This window comes from Pelophylax lessonae (genome assembly GCF_965119305.1).
Source record: "Pelophylax lessonae genome assembly, chromosome: 3".
NCBI lineage: Eukaryota > Metazoa > Chordata > Amphibia > Anura > Ranidae > Pelophylax > Pelophylax lessonae.
The window spans coordinates 18,415,037-18,430,352 of NC_138770.1; the positions used below are offsets into that span (position 1 = coordinate 18,415,037).

Below are 15,316 nucleotides of genomic sequence, written 5' to 3' on the forward strand. Positions count from 1 at the left end.
AATGACCTCCACCCAGACAAGATATGTAGAAATATAAAGACAAGCGGTGTTACCTCTCGTGCCGCACTCCGCCAAACCACCCAAACCCACACAGGAGCAAAGGAAAAAGGTTCTCACCTAGTTTATCTCCGAGTTCTCCTTCCCTCCTGTTGGGGGATGAGAGAAGGATGGAATGAAGACAGAGAGACACGCTTCGGGGTCACCACTGGTAAGTAGAGCCTTGAAATAAAGGACATCAACTTCAGAATCTCTGTCTTGTCTGTGTAAAGTTTACTGATAAAGATATATGGGATCTCACAGCTTCTAGCTCTTTAACCCACTATATCATTATCAGTAACTGTCACACAGACAAGCAAGACATTCTGAAGGGCATTCCTTCATTTCACGGCTCTACTTATCACTCTACACCCCAAACTTTACTCAGCCAATGAAAAGCCAACACGGTACAACACTTCATCCATGTCTTTGGTGATCTCTGATCTCCTTATCAACTGTTTCTTACATCATGAAGATCAGCCATGGAGTAGATCTGAGGTGTATATCAGGGTGTGCTTCTTCCCCACATGTCCACCAACATTCATATAGAAGACATTTTCCGCACTCAAGGCACTCATACACCGCAAGGGTTGTGTGGGATCCCTGATGTACAGGAAGACAGGACTTCAGTGACAGGAATATGGCTACTCCCCCATTAGTTCTCTGAGGTGTGTAAAGACTGGACTTCTGTGAAAAACATTTCCAACACTCAGGACAAGAATACGGCTTCTCCCCCGTGTGAGATCTCTGATGTATGTAAAGATTGGACTTCTGTGAAAAACATTTCCCTCACTTAGGACAAGAAGATGGCTTCTCCCCCGTGTGAGTTCTTTGATGTCTGGAAAGAGTGGACTTATTTGCAAAACATTTCCGGCACTTAGGACAGGAATACGGCTTCTCCCCCGTGTGAGATCTCTGATGTATGTAAAGATGGGATTTCTGTGAAAAACATTTCCCGCACTCAGGACAACAATACGGCTTCTCCCCCGTGTGAGATCTCTGATGTGTGTAAAGACTGGACTTCTGTGAAAAACATTTTCCACACTCAGGACAACAATACGGCTTCTCCCCCGTGTGAGATCTCTGATGTTTGTAAAGACTGGACATATGTGAAAAAAAATTCCCACACTCAGTACAGGAAAACAGTTTCTCCCCTGTGTGAGATCTCTGATGTGTATAAAGAGTGGACTTCTGTGAAAAACATTTCCCACACTCAGGACAGGAATGCGGCTTCTCCCCCGTGTGAGATCTCTGATGTGTGTGAAGATGAGACTTCCATGAAAAACGTTTGCCGCACTCAGGACAGGAAAACTGCTTTTCCCCCGTGTGAGATCTCTGATGTCTGTAAAGATGGGACTTCAGTGAAAAACATTTCCCACACTCAGGACAGGAAAACGGCTTTTCCCCCGTGTGAGATCTCTGATGTCTGTAAAGATGGGACTTCAGTGAAAAACATTTCCCACACTCAGGACAGGAAAACGGCTTTTCCCCCGTGTGAGATCCCTGATGTGTGCGAAGATGAGACTTTCGTGAAAAACATTTCCCACACTCAGGACAGGAAAACGGCTTTTCCCCCGTGTGAGATATCTGATGTGTGCGAAGATGATACTTCCGTGAAAAACATTTCCCACACTCAGGACAGGAAAACGGCTTCTTCCCTGTGTGAGATCTCTGATGTGTGAAAAGAGAGGACTTCTGTGAAAAACATTTCCCACACTCAGGACAAGAAAATAGCTTTTCCCCCGTGTGAGATCTCTGATGTGTGTAAAGAGAAGACTTCTGTGAAAAACATTTCCCACACTCAGGACAGGAATACGGCTTTGTCCTGATGTGAGTTATTTTATGTTTATTAAGATGGCTTTTAAAATGGAAACACTTCCCGCACTCAGTACAGGAAAACCCCTTATCTGTTGGAAGGACGGCACCGTCCCTCACAGTCTGAGGTTCCTCAGGATAAGAGGAATACGATGGTCCGGCACTGTCCCTCACAGCCTGAGGTTCCTCAGGATAAGAGGAATACGATGGTCCGACACTGTCCCTCACAGTCTGAGGTTCCTTAGGATAAGAGGAATACGATGGTCCGGCACCGTCCCTCACAGTCTGAGGTTCCTCAGGATAAGAGGAATACGATGGTCCGGCACCGTCCCTCACAGTCTGAGGTTCCTCAGGATAAGAGGAATACGATGGTCCATCTACACTGTGTGGTGCCGGATGGACATTTGAGGTAGCCGGGTTTTCTTCTGGACTATACTGTGTGATGTCCTCATCTTCTACTTTACAGTCTGGAGACAAAGTGAGACAATCCTCTGAGGTTTTCCTCATCTCCTGTTCATCTACTAAAATAGAAATACAAAGATTATTACTAGACATCAGCAGATTGGTTCCCCTAAACCAGGACTCCGCCCACATCAGGCAGCTTTGTCTCTGAGGATCTTACAATTCAACCCTCAAGGTAACTAGTAAATGGTAGAGGGTGACTAGGTGTTCTAGGAACCACATCCGGATCCGGGTCACGGCACCAATGTAGTGATAATGTAGTGATATAATATATTTGTAATAGTGGTATTAATTATTTATATAATGCAAGTTATTCTTGCAACGACCCAGTTCTTCCAGAGAGATGCATTTATTGAGACTTCACAAAAGAATAAAGATATTTGCAACAGATGACAAAATCCAACAGAGTAAATAGCAGCCTTCAGAGTCCCATTCCTAAGCCTGTGCTCTCATCCTCATGTATGAATGTGTGTGTATATGTGTGTGTGTATAAAAAGAAAGAATGACTGCCAGCTCCTGAAATACCAGTGTGACATTGGGGGGGGGGGGGGGTTCTGCTAGGTCAACCCAACATACTCTTTGATATCACTGTGAAAAGATCCCACTTGTAATGTTTACCAGGTAAACAATCCACCATTTCCCCTCAAGTTACCATCAATAAATACCTTTTGTCAGGCCAAAAGCCAATCTACATTTTACGACCCCCTGCGAGTAACTCCTCAAGTCTTCTGATATGTAAAGTGCAACTTGCCTTCCAGCTGTATTAGGCCATAATCCACAAACCTATGTTCACATTAAAAAGACTATGTGTATGTATATCTGTGTATATATATATATATATACAGGGAGTGCAGAATTATTAGGCAAATGAATATTTTGACCACATCATCCTCTTTATGCATGTTGTCTTACTCCAAGCTGTATAGGCTCGAAAGCCTACTACCAATTAAGCATTTTAGGTGATGTGCATCTCTGTAATGAGAAGGGGTGTGGTCTAATGACATCAACACCCTATATCAGGTGTGCATAATTGTTAGGCAACTTCCTTTCCTTGGGCAAAATGGGTCAAAAGAAGGACTTGACAGGCTCAGAAAAGTGAAAAATAGTGAGATATCTTGTAGGCATGTGACGGTATCAGATTTTCATGCTGCGATTAATTGATTAGGGTTTTGCCGCGGTATACGGTATTATCACGGTATTCAATTATTACACTTAAATTATTAAATTTCCACCTCACTTCAATTTCATTGCTGAATTTAGGGACTTTGGTTCACTTTTGCACATTATTATATAGTCAGTCAGTACAAACTCTGTGAACCAGGCCTAAAATAATCCATCAAGCAGTGTCTGGCCTACCTGGTGATGACTGGTCCTGGCGCTCGGCTCCGATCTGATAGCCTGGTCATTAGGGGCTAAATCCTTGCGGTCCAGAAGTGGTTAAACCCTGCAGGACCGTATCATGTGAATCAGGCCTAAAGCAATAGTAAAGTAATTTCCAAATAAAAACACCGCTCCTCCTGCAGGTTTAACCACTTCTGGACTGCAAGGATTTGCCCTCTTAATGACCAGGCCATCGGATCGGAGCCGAGCACCAGGACCAGTCATCACCAGGTAGGCCAGACACTGCTTGATGACTATATAATAATGTAATGTGGGCTGCTAGGCCTGTGTATGTATATCTATCTATCTCTCCTATCTATCTCTCCATCTCTCTATCTATCTCTCCATCTCTCTCTATCTATCTCTCCATCTCTCTATCTATCTATCTATCTATCTATCTATCTATCTATCTATCTATCTATCTATCTATCTATCTATCGACAGTATATGGTAAAATTACTTGCAGAGACTTGCTTGTAGAAGGCACTGTGTCTCTCTGAGCCCGGGAAAGAAGCATGTGGGTGTGTGCCGTCTGATTGGTTACAGGGAGGAGCTAAGTCTCTCACTCTAGGATCATATTACCAGAGCTGTTTCTATTGAGTGAGTGAATGAGTCATCCAGCTCACTGAAATGTATCAATTCTAAAGTCAGGCAGACTTGACAGAGAACCCGGTATTTTAAAAATGCCACAATAACAATACCGTGGGTATGCAATACCGTGATATATCGAATTACCGAAAACCGGCATATGTCTAATATCTTGCAGAGGGATGCAGGACTCTTAAAATTGCAAAGCTTCTGAAGCGTGATCATCGAACAATCAAGCATTTCATTCAAAATAGTCAACAGGGTCGCAAGAAGCGTGTGGAAAAACCAAGGTGCAAAATAACAGCCCATGAACTGAGAAAAGTCAAGCGTGCAGCTGCCAAGATGCCACTTGCCACCAGTTTGGCCATATTTCAGAGCTGCAACATCACTGGAGTGCCCAAAAGCACAAGGTGTGCAATACTCAGAGACATGGCCAAGGTAAGAAAGGCTGAAAGACGACCACCACTGAACAAGACACACAAGCTGAAACGTCAAGACTGGGCCAAGAAATATCTCAAGACTGATTTTTCAAAGGTTTTATGGACTGATGAAATGAGAGTGAGTCTTGATGGGCCAGATGGATGGGCCCGTGGCTAGATTGGTAAAGGGCAGAGAGCTCCAGTCCGACTCAGACGCCAGCAAGGTGGAGGTGGAGTACTGGTTTGGGCTGGTATCATCAAAGATGAGCTTGTGGGGCCTTTTCGGGTTGAGGATGGAGTCAAGCTCAACTCCCAGTCCTACTGCCAGTTTCTGGAAGACACCTTCTTCAAGCAGTGGTACAGAAAGAAGTCTGCATCCTTCAAGAAAAACATGATTTTCATGCAGGACAATGCTCCATCACACGCGTCCAAGTACTCCACAGTGTGGCTGGCAAGAAAGGGTATAAAAGAAGAAAAGCTAATGACATGGCCTCCTTGTTCACCTGATCTGAACCCCATTGAGAACCTGTGGTCCATCATCAAATGTGAGATTTACAAGGAGGGAAAACAGTACACCTCTCTGAACAGTGTCTGGGAGGCTGTGGTTGCTGCTGCACGCAATGTTGATAGTGAACAGATAAAAACACTGACAGAATCCATGGATGGCAGGCTTTTGAGTGTCCTTGCAAAGAAAGGTGGCTATATTGGTCACTGATTTGTTTTTGTTTTGTTTTTGAATGTCAGAAATGTATATTTGTGAATGTTGAGGTGTTATATTGGTTTCACTGGTAAAAATAAATAATTGAAATGGGTATACTGTATATTTGATTTTTGTTAAGTTGCCTGATAATTATGGACAGTAATAGTCACCTGCACACAGAGATATCCCCCTAAAATAGCTAAAACTAAAAACAAACTAAAAACTACTTCCAAAAATAGTCAGCTTTGATATTAATGAGTTTTTTGGGTTCATTGAGAACATGGTTGTTGTTCAATAATAAAATTAATCCTCAAAAATACTCATTTGCCTAATAATTCTGCACTCCCTCTATATATTTATACACATACATATACAGAATATCCTATATAAATAATGCAACAATGGTGCCCTCTGCATGAGCAGGCTAGGTAGTGAAACTTCATTAAAGAAACTTTAGCTAGACACACCCTTAGGGGCTGTCCCTTCAGACATTACCCCAGACACATAGAGCTTACTAATCAGTTTCGTAGCAAGCAGTACAGGAAATACAACCAACCCCAAAATAGAGGGGCGGGGGCTGCGTCTGTCAGAGGACTCAGAGAAAATAAGTTTACGGTAAGTTCTTACAAAAATTCTATTTTCTCTTACGTCCTCCTAGTTTCATCACAATTGGGATGTCCCAAAGCAGTGTAGATGTGAGTGGTGGGAACAAATGCAACCAACAAAACAGTAACGTGTCCACAAGGCCAGAAAAAAACGTAGCCAACAGGGCAACAGAAGCTCAACCAACAGGAGCTAACCTAAGAAACAAAAATTTTCCCCAGGAAGAGAAAAGCAAGTCTCTTCAACAAACCGCAGCCTGTAAAACTCAAAGGAAGCATCTGAGGACGCCATCACGTCAATCTTGTAGAATTTGGTAAAAGTGTGCACAGACGACCAGGTCGCCGCTTTACACACCTGAGCCACAGAAGCCTGATGGCGAAAAGCCCAAGAGGCACTCATAACTCTAGTAGAATGCCCTCACAGGGAAAGGAGGAACCTGACCCTTCAGTGAATAGGCCTGCACAATAGTCTGGCTGATCCATTTGAAAATGGTTGCTGCGTCAAACCCTTACGAGGTCCCTCAGGAAGGACAAACAGGGAACCAGACTACCTAAAAGAGTCCGTGCTAACAGGTAAACCCTGATCGCCCGGACCACATCCAGCGAATGCAAAGCAAATTCCTTGGGATGCTAGGGCTTTGCACAAAGCGAAGGCAAAACGATAACCTCATTGAGGTGGAAGGCAGACACCACCTTAGGGAGAAAGGATTGGCTGGATCGCAGAACTACCTCATCCCCATGAACGACCAGATAAGGCAAACGGCAGGACAGAGCCGCCAACTCAGACACACTGCGAGCAGAGGTAATAGCCACCAGAAAAGCAACGTTCTGGGAAAACACAGGCAGAGAGATTTCTCTGATATTTTCAAAGGGGGTCATTGCAAAACGGACAAAACCATATTCAGATCCCACGGAGGCAAAGGGGATCTCCTAGGAAGAGCCAGATGAGGCACCCCTTGAATAAAGGTGCGAATAAGTGAATTAGTTGCCAAGGAACGCTGGAAGTAAACGGCCAAGGCCGACACCTGACCTTTAAAACGCCAAACGTTGGTCCACTCCTTTCTGCAAGAAAGCCAATACCCCCGCCACCGAAAAAGGAGCGAGGATGTAACCCCTGCGACTCACACAAGGCAAAGAATGCCTTCCAGGTACGATAACTCTTCCTGGAGACAGCCTTCAGAGCGCTCAGCAAGGCAGGAATCACTGCATCGGAGAGACCTCTGACTCTCAAGCCGTTAAAGCCAGAGACCAGAAAGCAGGATGGAAGACCAGCCCCTGAGACAGCAGATATTCCCTCAGAGGCAGCCACCACAGAGGCTCGACAACCATCTTTACAAGGTCTGTGTACGAAGACCGGCGAGGCCAGTCTGGGGCCACCCGAATTACCTGCTCCTCTTCCAACGCCAATCTGCGGAGGAACTCTGACAACAGTTGAATCGGAGGAAAGGCACAAAAAGCAGCAAATACCAGTGCCAAGGCACAACCAACGCGCCAGAGGATCTCGAGCCCTGGCCACAAACCTTTCAACCTTTCTGTTCAGACGAGACGCAAACAGATCCACTTCCGCTGTCCCCCACCGGGATCGGAACACCTCTGGATGCAGGGACACTTCCCCCTGATCCAAGGACTGACGACTCAGATAGTCCGCCTGCCAGTTCTCCACTCCAGGAATGTGAACAGCGGAGAGAGCTGGAATGAGTGCCTCGGCCCAAGTCAGAATTTCAGCCACTTCCTGGGCCAGCCAGGCACTCCTGGTGCCCCCTTGATGATCGACGTAAGCCACAGCCTTGGCATTGTTGGACTGTACTCGAACTGGGAGACCGTGCAGCCGAGGCGCCCAAAGGAGCAAACAGAGAATGAACGCCATGAGCTCCAGGACAGAGATCGGTGAGAAGGATCGACAGATCGCCCAACAGGGTCGGGTGATAACCCGCTCTCAACAGGAAATCGTCCAGATACCCGAATCGGGTGAGGGTTTCCCTTCATGCAGAGGAGGAATCATCTGCAGAGCCAGACTGGCTAGTCTCTGGCCCATCCGGCTCGTTCTCTCCGGAGAGTCTGAATGGTGTACCTTTTTCCTGCGCCCCTCAGGCACGAAAAAGCCCCCGGTGAGCCTTAAAGGAAGGTCCCCACTTATCTCGGGGTGCCTTACCCTTCACGGATTGGAGGAGAAGAGTACTCTTACCCCCTGCGAGACCCTTGATCATCTCATCCAAGGAGTCTCCAAAAAGGCATTCCCCCAAATAGGGGAGATCAGACTTGGTCTTCTTAGAAGCATGGTCCGCCGACCAGCTCTTAAGCCACACCATGTGGCGGAGTGCAATCCCCACCACAGAAACTCTTCCGACCAGAGGAGACTCGTCCAGGGCCGTGTCGCACAGATACACAAAGGCCTGGGCCATTTGATCCGTGAGCTCAATGAGAGTTGGGGGAACCGACTCAGCCAGCAAGTTGCTCTTAGGCACCTTGATCCATTCTGTAACTGTCTGTGAAACCAGTACAGGAGCGAACACAGGCTTGAGGAGTGAGGCCGCCAACAAGTACAGGTGGCGGGAAAGTGATTCCATGCACCTGTCCATCGGGTCTTTAAACACCGGGGAGTCCTCCACGGGCACCACCATGGATTTATTCAACCTGGAAACAGTGTGGTCCACCTTAGGAGACACTGTCCAGCGATTGAAAACTGGGTCCGAAAAGGGGTAACGGCATTGAAAACGATTAGGCACTGCCAGCATGTGCTTAATGCGCCGCCACTGTTCATTCACAATATCGTGAAACACCTCGGGGCAGGGGAAAACCTGACCCGACTTCTGGGCTTTCTGGGAGCCAAAGACAACCCCCTTCCTGACTGGGTGGGCTCATCATCAATATTCAAAGTCTCCCTGACGGAGCGAACCAGTGCTTCAACCAAAATGGGTTCCCCATGCAGCAGCGGAGGAGGAATCATTGTTCTCACCATCCAAGTTGGAGGACAGGGATCCCTCAGGGAGGGCAGTGTCCATGGCAACCACATCAGGCTCTGAATCAGAAGACTGAGAGGGCATAGACCGTTTTTGAATATTAACTTGTGACATGACAAGATCAACTTTGGGCGCCAAAGTTTCAATGGCTGCAGACAAGGAGGCTAGGGAAGGTGACATAGATGTCCCAGATGCACACACAAGATCAGTGGGTAAATTGTCACTCTGGGACTTCATGTTGGCAAAGAAATAAAAAAAGGAACGCTGGCCCTTTAAATCCGTGGTAGCGGCCCGCACTGCTATCCCGCGCTGCCACTGGAGTCCCCCTTTAAGAAGTAATTAAACTGATTAAGCTAAATGTGTCTGAAGGAATGACCCAAAAGACCCCCTTACTGTGCCTGAAAAATTCAGCAACCGCTCTCCATGCTTGTCTTGCAGCAAGTGAAAATGGCAGGAGGAAGTGACCAAACATCACTAGAGGCCGAACTGCCCTGAGCCACACAAACATGGTGCCAATAGAAAGTATAGGAGAAACAAAGGGAAAATGGGTACGGCCCTCACAATACGGCCTGCCCAAATCCAAGATGGCGCCGGAAAACGGCACCAACACACAGCAAGGCACAAAATGGCTGCTGCCCTTACATTGATTTCAACCAGGCTGCCCACACCCAAAATAGCGGCCAAAAACAACGCCAGCAATCAGGAGCCCAGGGAACCAGGCCACCGTGGGAATCCACCACAGGAAACTCCCCAGGACAAGGTATGAGCCATACACCCCCCCAAACTTAGGACGCCGCTAGATCGCCCCCACATGGAGCAGGGAGGCAGGGTCTAGGTTGACCAGCCAGGGAGATCTTACAGAGACTGCAGCTCTGACATCCCCAGGAGAGGGCCCACATTTTCCCCACACATGACTGTCCCAGGGACACAGGGGGCGTAGCATCACTCACCATACCATGGAACGCAGGCTCCGCTCCGATACAGCTCGCCTCCCACCCTGAGTGGGGGTGCTGTCAGCCAAGAGGGGTACGCTGCAACTCAGGGCGTTCCAGGTTGATGTGTCCCGGTGAAGGTGCTCTTCGCAGGCTCGTCCCCTCTGTCGGGGCACCTTCGTAGCGAGGCCTGCGCCGGAACACAACCTGCACACGCTCGTTGGCCAGGCTGGGGTACCATAAGGATCTAGATAATCCAGTGCTGTCACTTGTAGTTCACCAGGAGGATGCCCCTGACACTAGCTAGCGATAGTGAGTAAAGGAAAAATAAACATAAACATTTCTCAAAGAAAATAAAAAACTGAGACCGGAGTCCCAGCAGGGAACCTAGGTCCTACTCCTAAACTAGGCAGCAAGAAACTGATTAGTAAGCTCTATGTGTCTGGGGTAATGTCTGAAGGGACAGCCCCTAAGGGTGTGTCTAGTTGAAGTTTTTTAATTAAGTTTCACTGCCTAGCCTTGTAAGAAAAGAAACGGCCACACATCCAGGAATTCCAGTTGCCTTTAATTTCCAAAGTGATGACACCAAAGACACCAACATGAAGTTACGTAGACGTGTTTCACACATACATCTTGTGCTTAATCATTACAATGACCACAACAGCCTATAGATCTTAAATAATAGACCTCCCCAATAGTTGCAGGTGTTCCGGGGCGGTGATAATCAGCAGTTGTGCACAGCCCAATTAATCACCTACTTCAGCCCCAAAGAGCATCTGAATAGAGATTCAAATACAAAATCAAACTGAAGGTCCAAGTTCCCGTGCATATCGTGAATTTTCCCATACACACAAAGACATGGACAAACAATCACATAGAAAATTGTATAAAAACACCAATGAAAATATTGGAAAAAATAAATGTGAATACATACAACATAAAAAAGAAAGAGAAAAAACTATAGTAAATGTAAAAACATCTATCTGGAATACGCACATATGTGCATGCAGGTGCACACCTGCACACACATGGATACATTTCACATGCATGTACAAAAGACATATACATAAAATCATTATTTCCTCCATGGAATAGACTATTCCCACCTTAACCACTGACCGCATTCTAACGTACCGGTACGTCGGTACACTTTGCGGGGTTATACCGGGATGATGCCTCTAGTTAGAGGCATCATCCCGGTACCGAAGTTTGCAGCCGACGGTCGGCTTTCCGTCGGTAACGACCGATGCGGCTCGGGAGCCGCTCGATCGTTACCCGGGGGGGGGGGAGCGGGAGAGGACGTCCCCCCCCTCCCGCCGCCTTCCGTGGCTTTGCTCGGGGCTCCCGTCCGCCGGCTGGGTGGAGTCCCGATGAATGCCGGAAACGGCATCAATCGGGTCTCCGATGACGTAACCCGGAGGCGGCGTCCATGACGTCACTTCCGGGTTACTGTGCTGCAAAAGGCGGCAGATTTGAAAAACGGCTGTATGTAAAAATGCAGTTTTCGGTGTTTTGCATACATGGAAGTGTAGTGGAGGGGTCTGGGGTCTTTTAGACCCTCGATCCCTCCATAAAGTGTACCTGTCACTACATATTGGTGTCACAAGGGATGTTTACATTGCTTGTGACAGCAATAAAAGTGATCAGATTTTTTTTTTTTTTTTTAAAAACCTGTAATAAAGTTTAAAGAAAATAAAAAATAAATAGGAAAAAAAAAAATTTAGCCGCCCCCGTCACCGTTAGCTCGCGCACAAAAAAAAAACGTATACGCAAGTCGAGCCGCGAATGAAATCGCTGTTCAAACCCCACATGTGAGGTATCGCCGCGATCGCCAGAGCGTGGGCAATAATTAAAAAAAAAGAGCTACACTCTAACTCTAAACTGGTAACCGTTAAATAAATTTAAAGCGTCGCCTATTGAGATCTCTATTGACCGTAGTTTGTCGCCATCCCACGGGGGGGGGGGCGCAATTTTAAACCGTAACATGTTGGGTATCTATTTACTCGGCGTGACATCATCTTTCACAATATAGAAAAAAAATGGGCTAACTTTACTGTTTAGTATTTTTTAAATGCAGTGAAATGTGATTTTTCAAATTTTTTCCAAAAAATGGTGTTTTAAAGACCGCTGCGCAAATACCGCGTGACAAAAAATTTTGCAATGACCGACATTTTATTCTCCAGAGTCTTTGCTAAAAAAATATACATAATGTTTGGGGGTTCTAAGTAGTTTTCTAGGAAAAAATACTGGTTTTAAACAAAAAGTGTCTGAAATAGGGCTGGGGCTTAAGTGGTTAAGGATGCATAAACTAATGCATCCACGTATACATCATGAAAAAAAACATCTCCATTATAACACCTGTATGGACACATATGTTTCAATAAAGTTGTAAAAAATGTGTGGTAAATCACTGTAAATCATGTATACAGGTACCCACACGCCATAGTGTCCGTTTTTAACCAATGTGTCCACATAAGAGTACCAGGAGATATCAAAAATATAAACATAATAATCGATAAAGGATCATTGATCATATAAAAATCCACAGCAGAGGAGGGACAAATGCAGTACATAATCAAACATGCAAAAAGATGGACAATACATATATATATATATATATATATATAGAAGGCATCCATCCCAATGTATGGAGGGGGTCCCAGTGGGGCTCATTCAAAAAAATGACTGACATCACATTCGAAGTTGAGCCGGAGTGGGATGCGACTCTGCAGATGGAATATCCAGAATACTTCCCTCCGACATAGGGATCGGAATGCATCACCCCCCCCCCCCCCCCCCGCCTTGGTACCCTGACCTTTTCAATAACCTGGACCCGCATAGCTGTTTTGTCCGCATTGTGGCACCCGTTGAAATGTTTGGCCACATTAGTAGACAGATTCTTCTCTATACTGTAAACATGTTGCTGGAACCGATCCCTAAGACGTCTATAGGCTGTTGTGGTCATTGTAGTGATTAAGTACAAGATGTATGTGTGAAACACGTCTACGTGACCCTATGTTGGTGTCATCACTTTGGAAATTAAAGGCAATTGGAATTCCTGGATGTGCGGCCGTTTCTTTTCTTACAAGTTTTCACGGAGGCGGGCAGGGACTAGCACTCTATGGGATATTCCACCTCTAAGCTACCATCACACACCTGGAGCAGCGTTTTCTCCCTTCACTGCCTAGCCTGCTCCTGCAGAGGGCGCCATTACCCATCTATGAGGAAACTATGAAGTGGCTGCGTCTGTCAGAGGATGTAAACGAAAAGAATTTGCCCCCTAGTACAAATCCCCTCCTTTACCATATCACCTATTCTAGTACAAGCCCCCCAAAATTGACCCTCCTAGCACAAATCCCCTTCTCCCACCCCCTCCCAACACAAATCACCCATGAATCACCACTTCTAGCACACACCCAAACTTACTTTCCTTTAACAATTCTTAGCCCCTGCTGCTCCTTAAACTGCTCCTCCCAACACAGATCCCTTCCCCCCTCAATTTCCTTGCGGTGCCCCCCCCCCTTTTGCATGATACCATACCACAGTACCCAGGGCAGCTACCCCTCCTGCCCACCCCTTGTCCTGACCCTGACCCCAGGTGCCTAGATCTAGAAACTCCTCTGGTGAAAATGAACATTTTACTTCCAGCTGAACCCCAGAATCTCCATAAATCCAGTCTAGAGACATACATTGTGTCTGCAGCACAGAGAAGGAAGATTATCCGAGAGAAATACAGGAATACAGGACGGGGAACACAGCTCAGGAAAGTGACCAGGGGATTACAGGCTGATATCACCCAGTCCCCACCCTACTCTGGACCAATCAGTGAGCAGTATGGGTGGAGGAATGTATTTAGTGTTAATGACCCACCTGTGCTGATCTCTGTAGGAGTGTCCTCCTCTATAAATGTCCCCGTTATTCCATCCTCCTCCATAGACTGCTGATCATCCCTCACATACATCTCTTCTGTTTTATCCTCAACTTTAGAATCTCTCAGGTTTCCACTCTGAATATATAATAAAAATGACATCAATGGTGACAATGCAGATAATGTACAGATCCTAATGATACTATCAGTGATTGTTCCTCATCTACCTGATGATGGTGGGGGATGGTGTGACCTTCCTGTGTGGAATCCCGGGAATACAGAGGACGGGGACATCTCTCTGGTGGGTTCCCATTACTGGATCCATCTGTAGGAAACACACACACTGACTGAATACATTGTTTCTATGTGTTTATCAGATGATGGGGGATCTAGGTGGATCCTCCGTACTGCTCTCTCCTTTACAATAAAGTCTCCTCTTACCCGGTGATGTGAGGGGCGGCTGATTCTCCATCATGACGTCCTTGTAGAGATCCTTGTGTCCTTCTAAATACTCCCACTCCTCCATGGAGAAATAGACAGTGACATCCTGACACCTTATAGGAACCTGACACACACAATGATACAGTCACCATCCAGACACATCCCTTGTCTGTTACTGGATAATGTCCCAGAATTCCCAGCACCGCTCACCTCTCCTGTCAGCAGCTCCATCATCTTCTTGGTGACTTCTAGAATCTTCTGCATGTTGTGTCTCTCAGGATTTAGGGAGTCACATGGAGGCACTGTGATGGTCATATGATCACCTGACTTCAGAAGAGGAAATCTCTGTATTGAAGAACCAATAGGAATATTATGTTAGAATCCCAGAATCCTCCTCACCTCTCTGGTCAGGTCTGTGTTTTATTTATAGAGATAAGAGTGATGTCATGTGACCTCCCAGAATCCTCCTCACCAGTCCAGTCAGGTCTGTGTTTTATTACTAGAGATAAGAATGATGTCATGTGACCTCCCAGAATCCTCCTCACCTCTCCTGTCAGCAGGTAGATGATCTCCAGGGTGAGGTTTAGTATCTTCTCAGTCATGTGACTCCGGTCCTCCTCCATCCTCATTGGTGCCATCATTTGATCTATACAGGTCTCCTTGTAGACGGATAATTTGGGGAAATGAAAGTAAGAATTATTTGGATAGTATTGGTCACAATAATAGGATGGGGATGTCAGGGGGGGATAGGAGAGTTGCTGTACATTTAAGAACTACTCTCCCCATGAGAATACATTTAATCTGGACTGTTTCGGGTTTGTTACATCTTGGAGGACCTTGGACCCTCTTAGCCTGCCAGATCAGAATTTCCCTTTTCTCTGTTGGGTTTGTTTGGTTTCTGAGCTGGTTTGCAGCTGAAACAGAACTCCTCTAAGAACAAGTGCTCACCAAAGAATGAAGGAATTCCCTTCTTCATCTTACATAATATTCCAGAACAAATCACATGACCAGTGGGACAATAGGATGGTTAAGATTGCCAGTTCTGTAATGTCTGAAAAATAAGTGCAGGTGGGGTGGGAGGACAATCATAGACCCCCCTCTGTAGAGTCCTCT

The 15,316-nt window shown here is 46.2% G+C and overlaps 1 protein-coding gene and 1 pseudogene across 2 annotated transcripts in view; one reads left to right on the forward strand and one right to left on the reverse strand.

The window, feature by feature from the left end:
* Positions 1-15,316, forward strand: part of LOC309550239 (uncharacterized protein) — a gene marked incomplete at both ends in the record, with an annotated part of 1,760,330 nt that overhangs the window by 390,161 nt on the left and 1,354,853 nt on the right.
* Positions 611-12,859, reverse strand: LOC309548790 (annotated as a pseudogene). The gene is made up of 3 exons: positions 12,710-12,859; positions 744-1,308; positions 611-639 (listed from the first exon to the last, which is right to left on the reverse strand). The product of its transcript is annotated as an uncharacterized misc_RNA (transcript).